The sequence below is a fragment of the Spodoptera frugiperda genome, chromosome 4 (genome assembly GCF_023101765.2).
Source record: "Spodoptera frugiperda isolate SF20-4 chromosome 4, AGI-APGP_CSIRO_Sfru_2.0, whole genome shotgun sequence".
Lineage (NCBI taxonomy): Eukaryota > Metazoa > Arthropoda > Insecta > Lepidoptera > Noctuidae > Spodoptera > Spodoptera frugiperda.
In genome coordinates, this window is record NC_064215.1 from 9,117,365 (window position 1) to 9,131,456 (window position 14,092).

Consider the following 14,092-nt stretch of genomic DNA (forward strand, 5'->3'; position numbering starts at 1 on the left):
GGAACTTTTTGTAACTTTAACATAAATAAATACATATTATCGAACCGCTTCGACAGATAACTTACACGTTACCGAATAAATTATCACGTTAGCGCAAATATCCAAAACATAGCAGAAAAACAAAATCACAACAACAAAAATAGTTTTAATGACATAAACTTACTTTTTTCTGCAAAATACTTGAGAAGCCTCGTGTAGAATAGAACAAAAAGCAAACGTAAACACCCAAAAGTTATTCACACAGCACTCAGTTCATAAACACTATACGTAAAAACATGAGACATGCGATAAAAGCGACAAACGTGCGCACCCGATGACGTCTCAACGTGGAATGGTATCTTGATGATGGTGAAGCGAAAGACCGGGGTGCGGCAAGGAGCGCGGGACCCGAGGCGGGGTGGGCGTGGCTTCGCAGGTGTATCAAGTCGAACCATGATATATGCGCATGTTAACACTTGGATACGAACACGCCTCACCGTCACGTATGGAACCGAATTGTTGGGCCAATGTTTAATTGTTTATTTGAAGGTGAAAGTGTAATATACTTGAGGATTCATTAATAATACAAGACTTGACAGTTTCGTCTTTAAGTGCCCGGCGTCAGGCGTCTGTACACTGACACTATGATCGCAGTTGAGATAAAGTCGGAGAGATAAACTAATAGTGATTATATTATTTCATCTCGTTTTTAATTGCTGTTGTTCGTACCATTATTTTCATTAAGTGATGATATGATGAGGCACTAACAAATGCTTGTTATCATTATACTTATTTTTAAACAGTATCTACGCTAGCAACAGGTCCTTAACTGCAATAAAAACATGAGTCCTGACAGCGATGATTGATTCTTCACAGTATTGCAGGATAAAATTCTTCACACCACGTATTTATAAGCAGCCAGTCACTATCGTATAAAACGCAGCCCACTTGTAATTACCAGGTAACCTTCAAGCGCGATTTCTTCGAGTCGCAGGATCGCTCGTGTAAACACCGTGTTGGCATTAGCGGCCTGCAATTGCAAACCAGTGGTGAACTATAACTCTTGTTGACGTCTTAATAACAAGCATCCCTTCCGTCAGTACAACCCAAGATTTATCGCCACTGCGATTGCCCCAACCGCACTTACAGCTACAAAAACCCTTATCACCAACGCCATAAAGCTCAAAATCCTTAACGTAAAATCACGAAATAATTATGAATCAGTTTTAACATCGGTAATACAATAATTTTAGAAGTTATCGTTCAATTTAGAAACTTAATTAAAGTCGCAATATACCGTAATTGCCATGTAGGGACTGAATTATTTTAATTGGTTTATCTTGGCTTGTAAGTCTAACATTTGCGTTGGATTTTGGAATTTAATATCTACAAAAACTGGCAAGGAAAACAAGCTTCCAAAGACTAGAGACAGACAAAATACCAGGATATTGGAAAATATTTAGGTACCTGACCAATGCAATGCAAAACGAAAATAGTAGAGTTCCAACAGAACAGCAAAACCCCGCGTGCAAGCTGAAGCGTGGATGGTAAATATAAATTATATTGAACTAAAAATAATTATTCCCTTCAAAATAATTAGCATTGCAGCAATATGTCAGCTCACTTAAAGTCCTATAATAATTGCGAGCTCGTTCGAGCCTCGCTTAATTAACTCATAACTCAAACTCGCACTTATCGACGAGGTATATCGAGCAATCGCCCACAGAGGTAGGCTGCGAGCGAAAAATCGATAAATAAATCGCACATAATCGATATGCCAAAATTATGATTTGGTGCTGTGTTAGTAATGACACATTTTGGAAAGGTTTCACAATATTTTATAGAACAAATCTGAATAATCTTTGCTCTATCTTGGTCAGTCCTAAAATTGCCACTAGTCAACTACCGAGTAATTTGTAGGTGATGCTATTTCCAAGGTGCCTGTGAAGCGTAAGCCCATCCCTTTGATGAACAATGGACATCTTCTGATACATGAATTCGAGCCTAGATTTGAGTAAAGGAACAAACAACGGACTACAAAACTAATAAAGATAGTTGGAACCAAAGAAAACATTTCGAAACAAATTATTCAAAATACAACCTGAACTCAAAGGACAAACACAACTCCTGCCTTATATAAACGCAAACAAGAATTATTTACATTCTAAACACACATTATAATCACACATAGGCAATCGTGAAAGGTTGCACGTAAATAATCAGCTGATACGGTGATTTAAATACCAAACAATGGTACATAGACATTAAATCTTGCAGTTTCACAATACATACAGTCAAAGAAGCCTGAGACAATAACGGCCTAAACAATGTAAACTATATTGACATTTGAGAAATATTATTTATTTGAGAACAGGGTAACGAGCACCGCAACGTAGATACAGCAATAATTCCAACAATTTTGTAAATTACTAATGATGAGAACTGGAATTTTCGTAATCCTCCTTTGTGGCCAATAGCTACTTGTACAAGATTATCTACACAATCCAATAGATGCCAACAACTAGTGGGCCACAAAAACATATTGCATCACACCTTTTAAGAATGCCAATAAAAATAATTAACATTCAATACCAAACTACCAAACCCGCAAATTATACAATCAATAAATCACTTTGATATATACAAATTATCGCTAGAGATTTCACTTCAATTTATAATTATTTTGTTTTCTCTGTGATTATTGCTATTAATAAAATTATTTACATGTAAACGTCGCACGCGCATACAGACGGTAATGACCGGCTGCGCCAACGCATCGCGCAGGTGCAATAATACAGTGCGGCGAGGCGCGCGGCGGCGAGGCGTGGCACTGCGTTGATTGATAGCACCAAAATTTTATTCACTATTGAACATCCAAACAGAAATAATGACCCTGCCCTACATACAAGTTTACTTTTTGGTTAAACAACTTGAAATATCTATTCCTATTATTGAATCAGACTTTACACAACTAATAGATGTTTGAAAAATCTATTTCCACGTTTGGTGTCGTGTACAAATTATTTTAAAGTGCGGTGTCATAAATCAAATAGTATGGCTTTATTATAAGTTAATCAGCTTACATGTGCCTTTTCTCATATTTCTCGTTCTAACACAATACGAAAACAATTTTATTAGATAGTCCGCTTGACACCGTAGCGGCTCTCAAGAAGATATAAAGATAAGCATCGCATAACTATTATGGATTTCTTAACTTTCCAGCTTCATCTGCGTCTATATGGCGCACAATTACATCGGCATAATATATTGAAATGAAAGCGCGTGCGCGCCCATTCGCAGTGAGAGACCGGCCGTACCCAGAAGTAGTATCACGCAACGCCGTTTATAATTCAACAACAATAAACAGATAGTTAATTGCGATGCTGTCACGGGCGCAGTATATGGTAATGAGGCGTAGGGATCGCGGCTGCATGGACAATATCTCTCGACGGTGAAAGGTAAGACGGTGACGGCGCAAATGTGAACAGTAGGCGAGGAAACTTAAGGGATGCCTTGTTGGACAAAGGTAGCATGTAATAAAATAAGCTAAGACATCACTGAGTAAGCTGATAGATACGACACTGGCTGACTGATACAACTGAAAAGAACGTTCAAATATTTGGAAATATTAAACTACTTTAAGTGGTCTTAAATCACAAAACACGATTTCTCGAAGACGATTGTCTCAAGTCTCATTAGAATCCAAACACCAAAGTCCAAAAACCAGAAAATAGTAAAGGGCATCAATTACCGCCCGAATCTTCAACTTGAGCCATACAAGCATGGTGTTTGCTTAGCCCATGGCCCGTGTCGGTGAGATAGGTGGTGTACATGCGCTTTCAGGTACGCCACAATCTGAGTAGCTGACACCAATAGGTTTTTATCAGCACCCATCGGGGTTATGAGAAAGTTATCGAGAGAAGCTGCAGTTGTTATTAGGGCTTTAGGGCTAGAGGATGCACTTGGCATGCATGCTCGTCGTACGCGGAATAAAATGTATGCAAATTATACCAGTCATTTTAAATCAGAAGCATAAATTGAAACCAAGACTGCTCTTAAACAACATAGATAGGTGTGCCAATATGCAATTACTAAACAAATGGCCAATTATGAAAATTTTCATGCATAGGAAATTCAGAGAGAATTTATGTGGATTTCTGAAATATGATCCAAATCTTTCAAAGGCAACGTAAGTTTTATAAGTTGTTGAACATAGTAAGGATATAAAAGCAGACATAATGGAAGCAATAAGCGATACATATAATAGTAAGAATATAGGTAACGAACATCGGCATGCACTGCCACACCGGACAGCGATAGTGGAGCAGTCGATGTATTATTTATGAGAAAATAAATTACACGTGCTCGTAAATATAGCACATAGCTCAAAGACAATATATTGACAACAAAATAATGAGACAATGTACTAAACATTGATATATTGGTTAAAACTAGACAGGAAGAAGTAAATCAAAATTAAGTACACCATAAAATCACTAATAACGCCTTATCTAGTCATCTAAGTAATAGTAACTTCAATGTAGACAATTACTAGTTGCATGATTAATTATTTCCTTATTTACTTATGAGAACAAAAACAATCTCAAACGTGAATTAGATGAGTGGGACCTTGGACCACTAATAACTGGTTGAAGACAAATTAAATGTCAACTTAATTGATGCTTGCAAACTTTATCAGACTAGAAGCTAATAATTGTTGCATTTTATGACCATATTGGCGTGATTTTTTGTAATTTATTCATTAAGCAAGAATTTACATTTTCCACTAGCCTACCTTTGATTCTAATTTAGAGTACGTAACGATGCAAAACTGCTGCCTTTAGATAAAATTCAGAGAATATGAAGCATCATTCTCCAAATTTTTAGCTCAAGCCCAAGAAACGTTGTAAAATTATAGGTTTTTAAAAATAACTTAAGCAAAACTTAAATAAGCCTCCATAAAATAAATTGTTGAGTTAAAAACATTCCATGTTCGCTTCAAATATTTTCTCGCAGCAAAATGTTGGCCCACAAAGTCGTTTTCATTCCCAGGCATTTATAACCGAATGAATTTTCTATATAGACCGGATTTCTTGAAACGAGGACGGAGCCCTAACGATCTAAAATCACAGTGTTGAGCTTCAGCGACATTTACAGAACATTATGTAGGTAACACATAGTGTTGTGCACGGAATCTAGTAACGAGTAAACGAATAGAATTACGATCTAATTATACAAATGCCGGTTGAGATCGCGTTGTAAATGTCATTTCACACTTACACAGGCCGGGGCGGTTCGGTTCTCACGATATCGTTGGTTTAGTGAGTTTCCGCGATTAGTCGACTTACCACGGGCAACGATATAGGGCTAATTTTACGAGTACTGCTTGTGTAAGCTGGCTCTAATGAGCAGACATTGTGGTAAGTACGGCCGTGTAGACGCGCTCGAGTACTTAAGGTTTTATGTATTGAATTCATTTTATATTCGTATAGCTGGAAACTATTTTGTTTTGTTCAACGGCTTTTGAGGATTAAAATTGTTAAAGCTTATAATTCTAAGTCTCATTTCATGAACAATCAGTAAACTTAGTGTGAACAGAACGCGCTTAAAATAAAGCCATTAACAGAACCTTCCCACGGGATGAAAGAGCTGCACTTTCAAACACCAAGCGCCACACAGTGATTTCGAAGAAACTGCGCAAACGCTGCTAGCAATTCCTCTTGCTACCATTTGCGAGTTCTACTTAGACCCTACGGGAACCGCTAGTTACTTACAAACACGCACGATAGAAATAAGAACATATCGGCAAGTTACAATTTAGCGTTCGATAGCCAAAGTCTCGGTTACAGGGAGTCGTGTAAAGGTCAACGCATACACGAGTGCCATGTGTAATATAATTCGCATTCGGAGTGCAGGGGCACAAGAAACGCAAATCCAAAACAACTGGATCCCACCGGTTGTGATAAGTAGGATTTATGTAGGACCAGCGCAGGTCGTGTTGCATTATCAATAACATAAAGTAGAGTAAACTGATCTGGAGGGATCTAGGTACAGCTACTTACTGTACATTTTGAATCAGCTGATTTTGTTAGTGATGATCCACGGTGGTCAATGATCTCAAGCGAAATAGGTACTTTAGAATATAGAAAGGACAGTAGCTAAGGTTTAACAAGTTAAAAATATAGTAAGAAGATTGCTTTGAAATTGTGTTCAATAAAAAAAAGGAAAGCACAAATAGAACTCCACAAACCAACCCACGGTGAGAAGGACAATAATTCACCAATAAATTCTAACCAATTGAGGCAACTGCCTGCTAGGTCTTTATCTTTTTGTATCAAAGTATGTAAAAACGAAGCAATAAAGAAGAATTTTCTAAAACTAGCTGCAAATGTGTGGTAGCAAAAAGAGTAATTCCGCCCTTAGTTTATGGGGAGCCACAAAGCAGGCTGGAAGACATTCACACATATTTAGCAGTTACAAACGCTTATCTGACGATGTCGCAAGCGAAAGTCGCTAGTATGCCCTTAAACGCTTTGTAAAGAGTTATTAATATGGTTACCTAGGTGTGGCGTTAGGCTGAATGTAAAGCTACAAGATTTAATACCCAGGTTGAATGTTCAGTATGTTGGTAAACTTGATTCGGTTTTGCATACCTTTCTACCACTTTCAACTTGTACTACCTCGCAATACATGATTCTCAGAATAAGATGTAGCTTTAAATAAACATAGGTATCATAATAAACATAAGTATTATCGGACAATTCGGTAAAATCGAGATAAGTCAACAATATCGCATGCAAATCAGTGTTGCACGCCAACAAAGGTATGCATTTATTTATATTTGTATGTGTAAACTGAAAACATCTATGAGATAAGGATAAAAGCAAACCGTCGTTACAGGACTGAATAGACTCTTCTACCATTTTATTACATCGACACACACATCGAATATTTGCTTGAATATTTTACATCGTAGACGCAAACGATAATGGCAGCACGCTTCAAAAGTAATGTTATTATGTATCGAACATTTCAATACAAATTATCATTGAAAACGCAACGAACAAAAAGCGTGAAGCATCCAATTTCACGGGCACTAAATAAAATTAGCATCAACTTGACAGAATAACAAAGCGGTCTCAATAATTCGCACAGAACGAGCAAAGCGATGGTACAGACGCTGCAGACACACCCCATTAATCACAACACACCCAATACACTTATGCTCAATAATTTAATGAAAGTATAAATTACAAGAGCACAGAATTCAATTCAGCTAATATGCAATAATTGCCATAACCATCGGCGTTAGACTGTCCGTAGGCGCAACGTGCAATCAAGAAAGAATGGCGCCTTAACATTTCTCTTAGAACCCAATTACAATTCAATTTTCTATGAAGTTAGTACTAAACCGTGCAATAAGGTTATCGACACAGATAGCAAGAATAATGGTCGTACCATAAACGTGGACGATTAAATCGACGACATTGTCGTCGTATTGTAGCCACTAGTATTTAGATTAATTACAAATGTCATCGCTGTTTCCAAGCTTATGTGTCACCAACGGAGCTAATCATATTCGTCCATCGCAGCAGCAAAGTAAACAAGCTTGAAATTGCCAGATGAGCGTAACGGGACGTGGTCGTTCTGTTCGCGTCGCGTTCGCTTGCGTCTCAGATAAGATTCGCGGAGTCTGACTCGCGCCTATTGAGGGTCGTTACGAGACGCTGGCGCGAGATGATCGATAATAATGGTAATTTCGCCTGGAACACGTGTAGCATCGCTCGTTCGTCGGCGCGATCGCGATCGCTGCATACCTACCCTATTAGGACGTGCTAAAGGCAGACTAGATGACAGAATTGGCCTGTAAACTGTTACTATCGCTTGGGTAATTCCAACTTTACACAATGCTAAAGATCAACTTAAAGTAAAAGGTCGACATAAAAAATGATATCTGCAGTTACACACATCTTTCGTCGCTTACAACATTGTATTCCTTCGAGCACTTCGTGCTATAAAAAGGAGCATTCATTCCAATTACAATAAACAAATACAGAATTACACTAACAGAGACGCAAGCCACCCGGCTTGTGTTGGGCATTGAGATATGGAAACGGCTCGCGTCACAGATACCCATTGAGAAGACGACACAAGAGGCTTTGCCGAGCAAACTGTGTGTATTTATGGGACGTCCAGCCTTCCCGGAGACCCATAATGGCAACACAATATCACAATACGGGCATAGATTTATGCTCGGGCGCATCGCGTTCTCGCACGCGGAAATCCCATAGTTATTTACCGGTTGCGAGTTAAGTGCGGCAGATTTATCGGTGGTGCGCTCGCGCCGGCCGGCCGACGATCTCGTTTCCGTGCGTCCCGTCCGCGTCCGCGCAACTGCACTATGATAAATACCGGCCGGGCGCCCTGCTCTATGATACCACTATATCACGGCTTAAGGGAAATTTTAACCGCTCAAAGCATAATTGCAGCAGAGGGATTGCGTGTAATTGTGGTGCACCAAGGTTACTGGGCCTGCCGTCGTTATGCATCTGCGTAGCGTCCTTGATGAGAGATCGTGACCACCTTGTTTTAACATCATGTTGTTACCATTCATGGACGCCATATTTACTAACTGTATCCTGCATGTTATTTTCTGCTACGAATTAAGCTTTTGTAGGTTAACTATCCATTACCTTACATTTTATTTCAAAACAGTATATCTGGTGCCAAGATCGATCGGTTTGATCACTAGAAACGAACATTTCCAAGCAGTTCTTCAAAAAAAACAGTAATAATTTTTCTAATGATTAAACTGAGTTCGGAACAGCGTAATAGACGTATCTGATTCTTTAAACAACCTGATAGTGCTAGATTTGTCACTTTAAAGATAACATGTTACAGGAAATAGGCGAGTTAAAATTTCAATTACACTTATGTCAGCCCACAAAGGGTACACGTAGAGCTTCGACGTTGTATTATTACGGTCCCGTGTGAAATTACACTCGGTCATTTGTCAAGAGCGAAGGAGGCGCTAGCTAGACTTGGTGTTCCACGGTTATTAATTTCATTAGCCCGCTCTTAATCAAACGCAGACGCGGCGGTGGGTGTGAACGGCACGACGCCTGTCCACCATTACTAATAATATTTACAAGTATCAATGAGTGCCATGATTTGTTCTGATGGTACCTCATTTATTTATGTGTCAATGCCCTGAGACTTAGAACTCATAACAATAATTTGGGTGTTTCCCAAATTATTGTTGTGTTAAAAATACCGTACGAAGCGGACACGCGATCTACTAGGTTAATATGGAGAAAAAGTGTTAAATAATTATTATATTGTTCTGGTAGTGTACATTCTAAGAGAGCTGGAAGGTTAATTCGAGCAGGAGCCAATTCTCCAAGTCATAATACCAGATCATAGATCATCTCGACGCTGTGCCGGGACAAGCGGTGAGGCTCAATTGTCGAGATTGGCATAATGACACGCGCCCGGGGCCACCGGCTAACTTATGACCACATTACCGTGACACGCTTGACGCATGTCCAATTATTACACACAATCTGTTTGCTCGTGTAAAATATGAATAAGGCGCCAAGCGACCATTAATAAGAACATATCGTGTGTAGGATGTTAGTCACTTTGAAGGGACGAGATAATGTTGCTTGTAAAATAAATCCTAGACGCGGCACGCCGGGAAACAAATGAACCGACCAAGGGAAAAATATTGCAAAAACTGTTTAAAATATCGCCCACATTGTTACTCGTAACGTGAGATATTACGCTCCTGGTAGAGGACCGAATATGTATTGCGTATATGCATTAATTAGTAATAGGATATTGCCGATCCCTTCCAAAATATACGCATTTTGACGGATAAGCATTTCGAGCAAAGCCATAAAATATTGGACGCATCTATCAGGCGTTTGATTGGCTATCTTCAGCGACCATCGGCAGTTTACATTTATTCTGAATAGCTTCGGAAGGGTTCGCGGAAAACAATCATGGAAGATACGTCCCTTGAACAGTCCAATCAGCTGAAACAAATAGTGGCCATCTATCTAAACGAACCGCCTCGGCTGGAATCTTTAGCTTCTGACACGTTAATGCACAAGACTTCATTTGTATGTAACGATAGTTTTGGAAAATAAGTAGGACTAGGTAGAGATAATCTTATAACAGAGTTACAAATGTACTTTATTATAATTACGATTAATATCTAATAATGAGAGCAGACAAGTCGGATAACTGATGCGGGTGGTTGACAAAATATTGTTGTTCGCGAGTGGACGGTGCCGGGCCGGTAATCCGACGGGCGGGGACCTTAATTAATGAACATTACTTAAACCGATTAGCCGTAGACCGCCCGGACAGTGGTCACGGTCTAAGTTTGAGGAGAAACACGATAGATTACCGTAACGAACGCATTTATAATGAAGAAAGTAAATACGACGCAATAGTTTACACTTCAACCGATAAGCTTATATACAGTAACTTGATTTGTTACTCTAGTTTTATTTATTTTGTATGTAATTATAGACTATGCTAATGCAGGGAAACATTTTACTAAATTCTTGTTTGTATTTCCTAAAATATTTTCTTCTAAATGACCGCGGTCTCTTGCAGTTTGTGCAGAGGCCTTTTTATCTAATAATACGAAGCACTAAACGCCGCAATATATGGGTATGTCACGATTTATCTATTCACCTATTGAAAATTTATACTTAAGGGCTCCAATTAAGTACAAGATAAAATATATTGGTCGTGTTATGGTATTATTTAATTTAAACACTGTAGTAACATCTGTAGTGAAGATTTACTATGAGAATGCTTCAACGTTGAAGTTTACAATATTTTCATTGAGATTCATTGACTTGGCTTTATCAAGAACAATTATCAATTGTTCAACATTGTGTAACCTAACTCATTGTTGGTATCAAATGAATTTTGGTTTACAAATTAGATGCAACTTCTATTTATAACGTAGAATGACAAGCCGTCACCTGCATCAAATGGCTCCCCGGAACTGACGATGTCATTGGTCCACCTAGTGGATGCAGGTGGCGCTTTGTCGTTCTACGTGGAGGACAAAGGGGGAGGCCTTTGTTCAACAGTGGACGTCTTCCGACTGATGATAATGATGATGACTATTTACAACTTTGGAAATTGCATTCACAAACTAATGTTGCACATTCATAAAGATGCTTGTTTATTCTTTTAGATATACAAGTCTGACTACGTCCTTATTGTCCAAAATTCTAAATTCTCTTTTTATTTTCATCCAACCGTTTCCATTGTCCATTACCAAACACCTGTCCTATACAGTTATACCATCTTGAACTTAATCCTCTTCCAAAAGCCTTGTCCACTTTCTAAGTAGATTAACTAGAGCAATCGGTAAACTCCTTAATAACTATTACAACTCAGTACTAAGTTTCCGACTCCATAATTATTTATAAGGTGTTAACAGTTAATTCTTTAAGTCTATCCATTTAGAATTTCTAATGACTTTGACTAACGTTACCTTTGAATTAAGTTATCCATTATTAATCGGCTTTCCAATTTTATTACGTTTCGTATTTGTTATAATATTAATGTTTCGATTAGCTAAGGAGGTTTGGGTAGGAATTGAGTTGTTTTTTTATTCGTTTTTCATTCATGGTTTTTGTTGATTATGGTCGCGTGGCCAGTTAGAATTGTAGCGTAGAATTTATTTCTTCTTACATTTCTTTTTAAATGAGTGTCTCTCGAATTTGTGATTTCTTACTGCTTTTGAATTTGAATTAGGTTTCGTAGTCTTCTCAAACGTAACTCTATTGTTCTATATGTGTTAATCTTACACGGACAAAATTAAGTCCTTTATTTACCAGATACCACGGCCTCCCAGAAAACCGTCGTGAAACAACGCTTGCGTTGTGTGAGTGAGGTAACCGGAGGCCCTATTAATCCCCTTCCCAATCTTTCCAATTCCCGATTCCCCAACAACCCTTAAATTCATAACCCCCTATAAGGCCGGCAACGCACTTGTAACACCTCTGGTGTTCCGGGTGTCCAAAAATTACTATCGTCTCAGATTATTAAAACGATGCATAATCTAATCATTTTTATTCACTCCTCATAAGATCTATAGTTTAATTTTATTGAAGGACATGAACAAAGAATCCTTTAACTTTGCAACTAAGTACCTATAAGCGTCTAACTAATAAATACTCGATACCTAATAAGCCACTTAAAACGGAGTGCACCGCAACTATAAATTATAGGAATTATCTCAAAAATAATAGCTCATTGGTTATCTTAATAACAAATCTACGGTACAAATTTTCTCACTGGCCTATTACAAATAATATTGAGATTCAATTAGAACCTATTTCCTATAGTATTAATTGGAATTGTACGCGTCTTAAAACCGGGAACAATAAATTTTACTAGAAACGACATACTGGCCACTACACAGATCTACGTCACAGGTCAAAAAAACAGCAGCTTTTAAACGAAAAAACGACAAGTCAAATGGGCAATAAAAATAGTTGTGTTAAGAATTTTGTTTATAACCGTTTCTAGTGTTACAAGTTCTTTGTAAAAAGATTAATATTGTTCACAATATCGCTTGGTAGATAGCCGTATAGATAGCACGGGGTGTGCCGGCGGGCGGAGTCGGGACATAGAGCTTGAGACCACAGATACAAATAAACAATATCAATTTGTGTTTCTGATATTGAAAACGGGATTAGCTTTGATTCAAAACAGTATGTTTTGTATGAACTGTTAGTATGTATTTGATAGATGATAGAACTACAAAAACATAATCCTCCCTCTAGCACAGTCGGGTAAAAAGATGCGACATTATTGGGGTTCATTGGTATTGGTGTGGTTTAATCTGGTCAACAACGTTGATCCTGATTACTAAGACTTGTAGTGGTTGAAATATGTGGAAATTTTGACCCAAAAACTCTTATCACGTTAATAGAAGAAAAAGTTTTATTATAATTTTCGTGAGACATACTAAATTAATTATAGACACACAACACGACGATTGCCGCGGAATGCTGCTCATGGATATAAGTCTCTATCATGGCTTGAAACTGATCGAGTTGCTTGTCAAATAGTTACGTGAGTAAGCCGGTAACATAATAATTAAGAACAAAGTTCATAACAAAAACACGTTTTAGAGTCTACTCCTTGCATATTGTATTGTATGTATACTACTTAATTTTTAAGTACCGTAAGCCAAATAATGTTTCACCTGGGTTTCGTATCAGGACCTCTTGCTTTATGTCTCACCTATAAATCAAAAAGCCAATATTTCCAATGTACCTATAATTGTTCAGTGAAATCTAAAGGCGAACTTAAACACTTTAAATGCCGTTCAAAATTTAACGTTTTCATAAAATTTACAACCTCGTGACTTACAAACAAGAGTGTTGATCACAATAACCAATCTGCGTTGTCAAATGTAATATTTATTGTTGTTGGATAAGCATTCGTTTCTGAAAATTTTGCTGCAAACGTGACCCAGTTTCTAAGAGGTAAAGGTGCCTCTGGTTACAACGCAATAGGTACTATACTAAACTTAACGTACTGTATAAAATTTGATTTATATCTATATATTAATACGTGATGCAAAAAATTTGGACCGCTTTTTACGAAAATTGCGCGGACGTAGGAGCATAAAATTTGGTACACTTATAGTTTATGTGTAGGAGAAGTGCAGTACGCTAATATTTTTCAAAAATAATGCTTATAAAGTACATTAAATCAACAAATAAAACATTACACACACATGCATAGTATCTGATCGTACTTGACAAAACGTCAAAATCGATAGACATTGCGATGATATTCTCACGTGTCATATGAATAGAGTTTAAATAAAAGAGTTTGTTTGAGTTTGAGTTAAATAAAAATTATCCTTGAACGTATGTTAAGTGGTATTGTAAATTAAATCGTATATGGTCGAATTTCGACCACTAGGCGACCACTAGTAGTTATAATTATGTATACAGCATACGAAACGTTAAAAGTTATCGTAAATCCATAAACTTTAATCTAGGATAAGGACAACACTTGTCTTGATTCTCCAAACACTAAACAAAAACGACCTGATTAACAA

The 14,092-nt window shown here is 37.7% G+C and overlaps 1 protein-coding gene across 2 annotated transcripts in view; it reads right to left on the reverse strand.

Moving 5' to 3' along the window:
- Positions 1-14,092, reverse strand: part of LOC118272365 (protein N-terminal asparagine amidohydrolase) — a 66,086-nt gene that overhangs the window by 37,965 nt on the left and 14,029 nt on the right. Inside the window, exon 1 of one of the 2 annotated variants that reach the window (XM_050707970.1) lies at positions 164-339. The exons of the other annotated variant lie outside the window; for it this stretch is intronic. The gene's annotated coding sequence lies outside the window, so the exon portion shown is untranslated. Of the gene's footprint in view, positions 1-163; positions 340-14,092 lie in introns of those variants that run through there. 2 annotated transcript variants of the gene reach the window in all.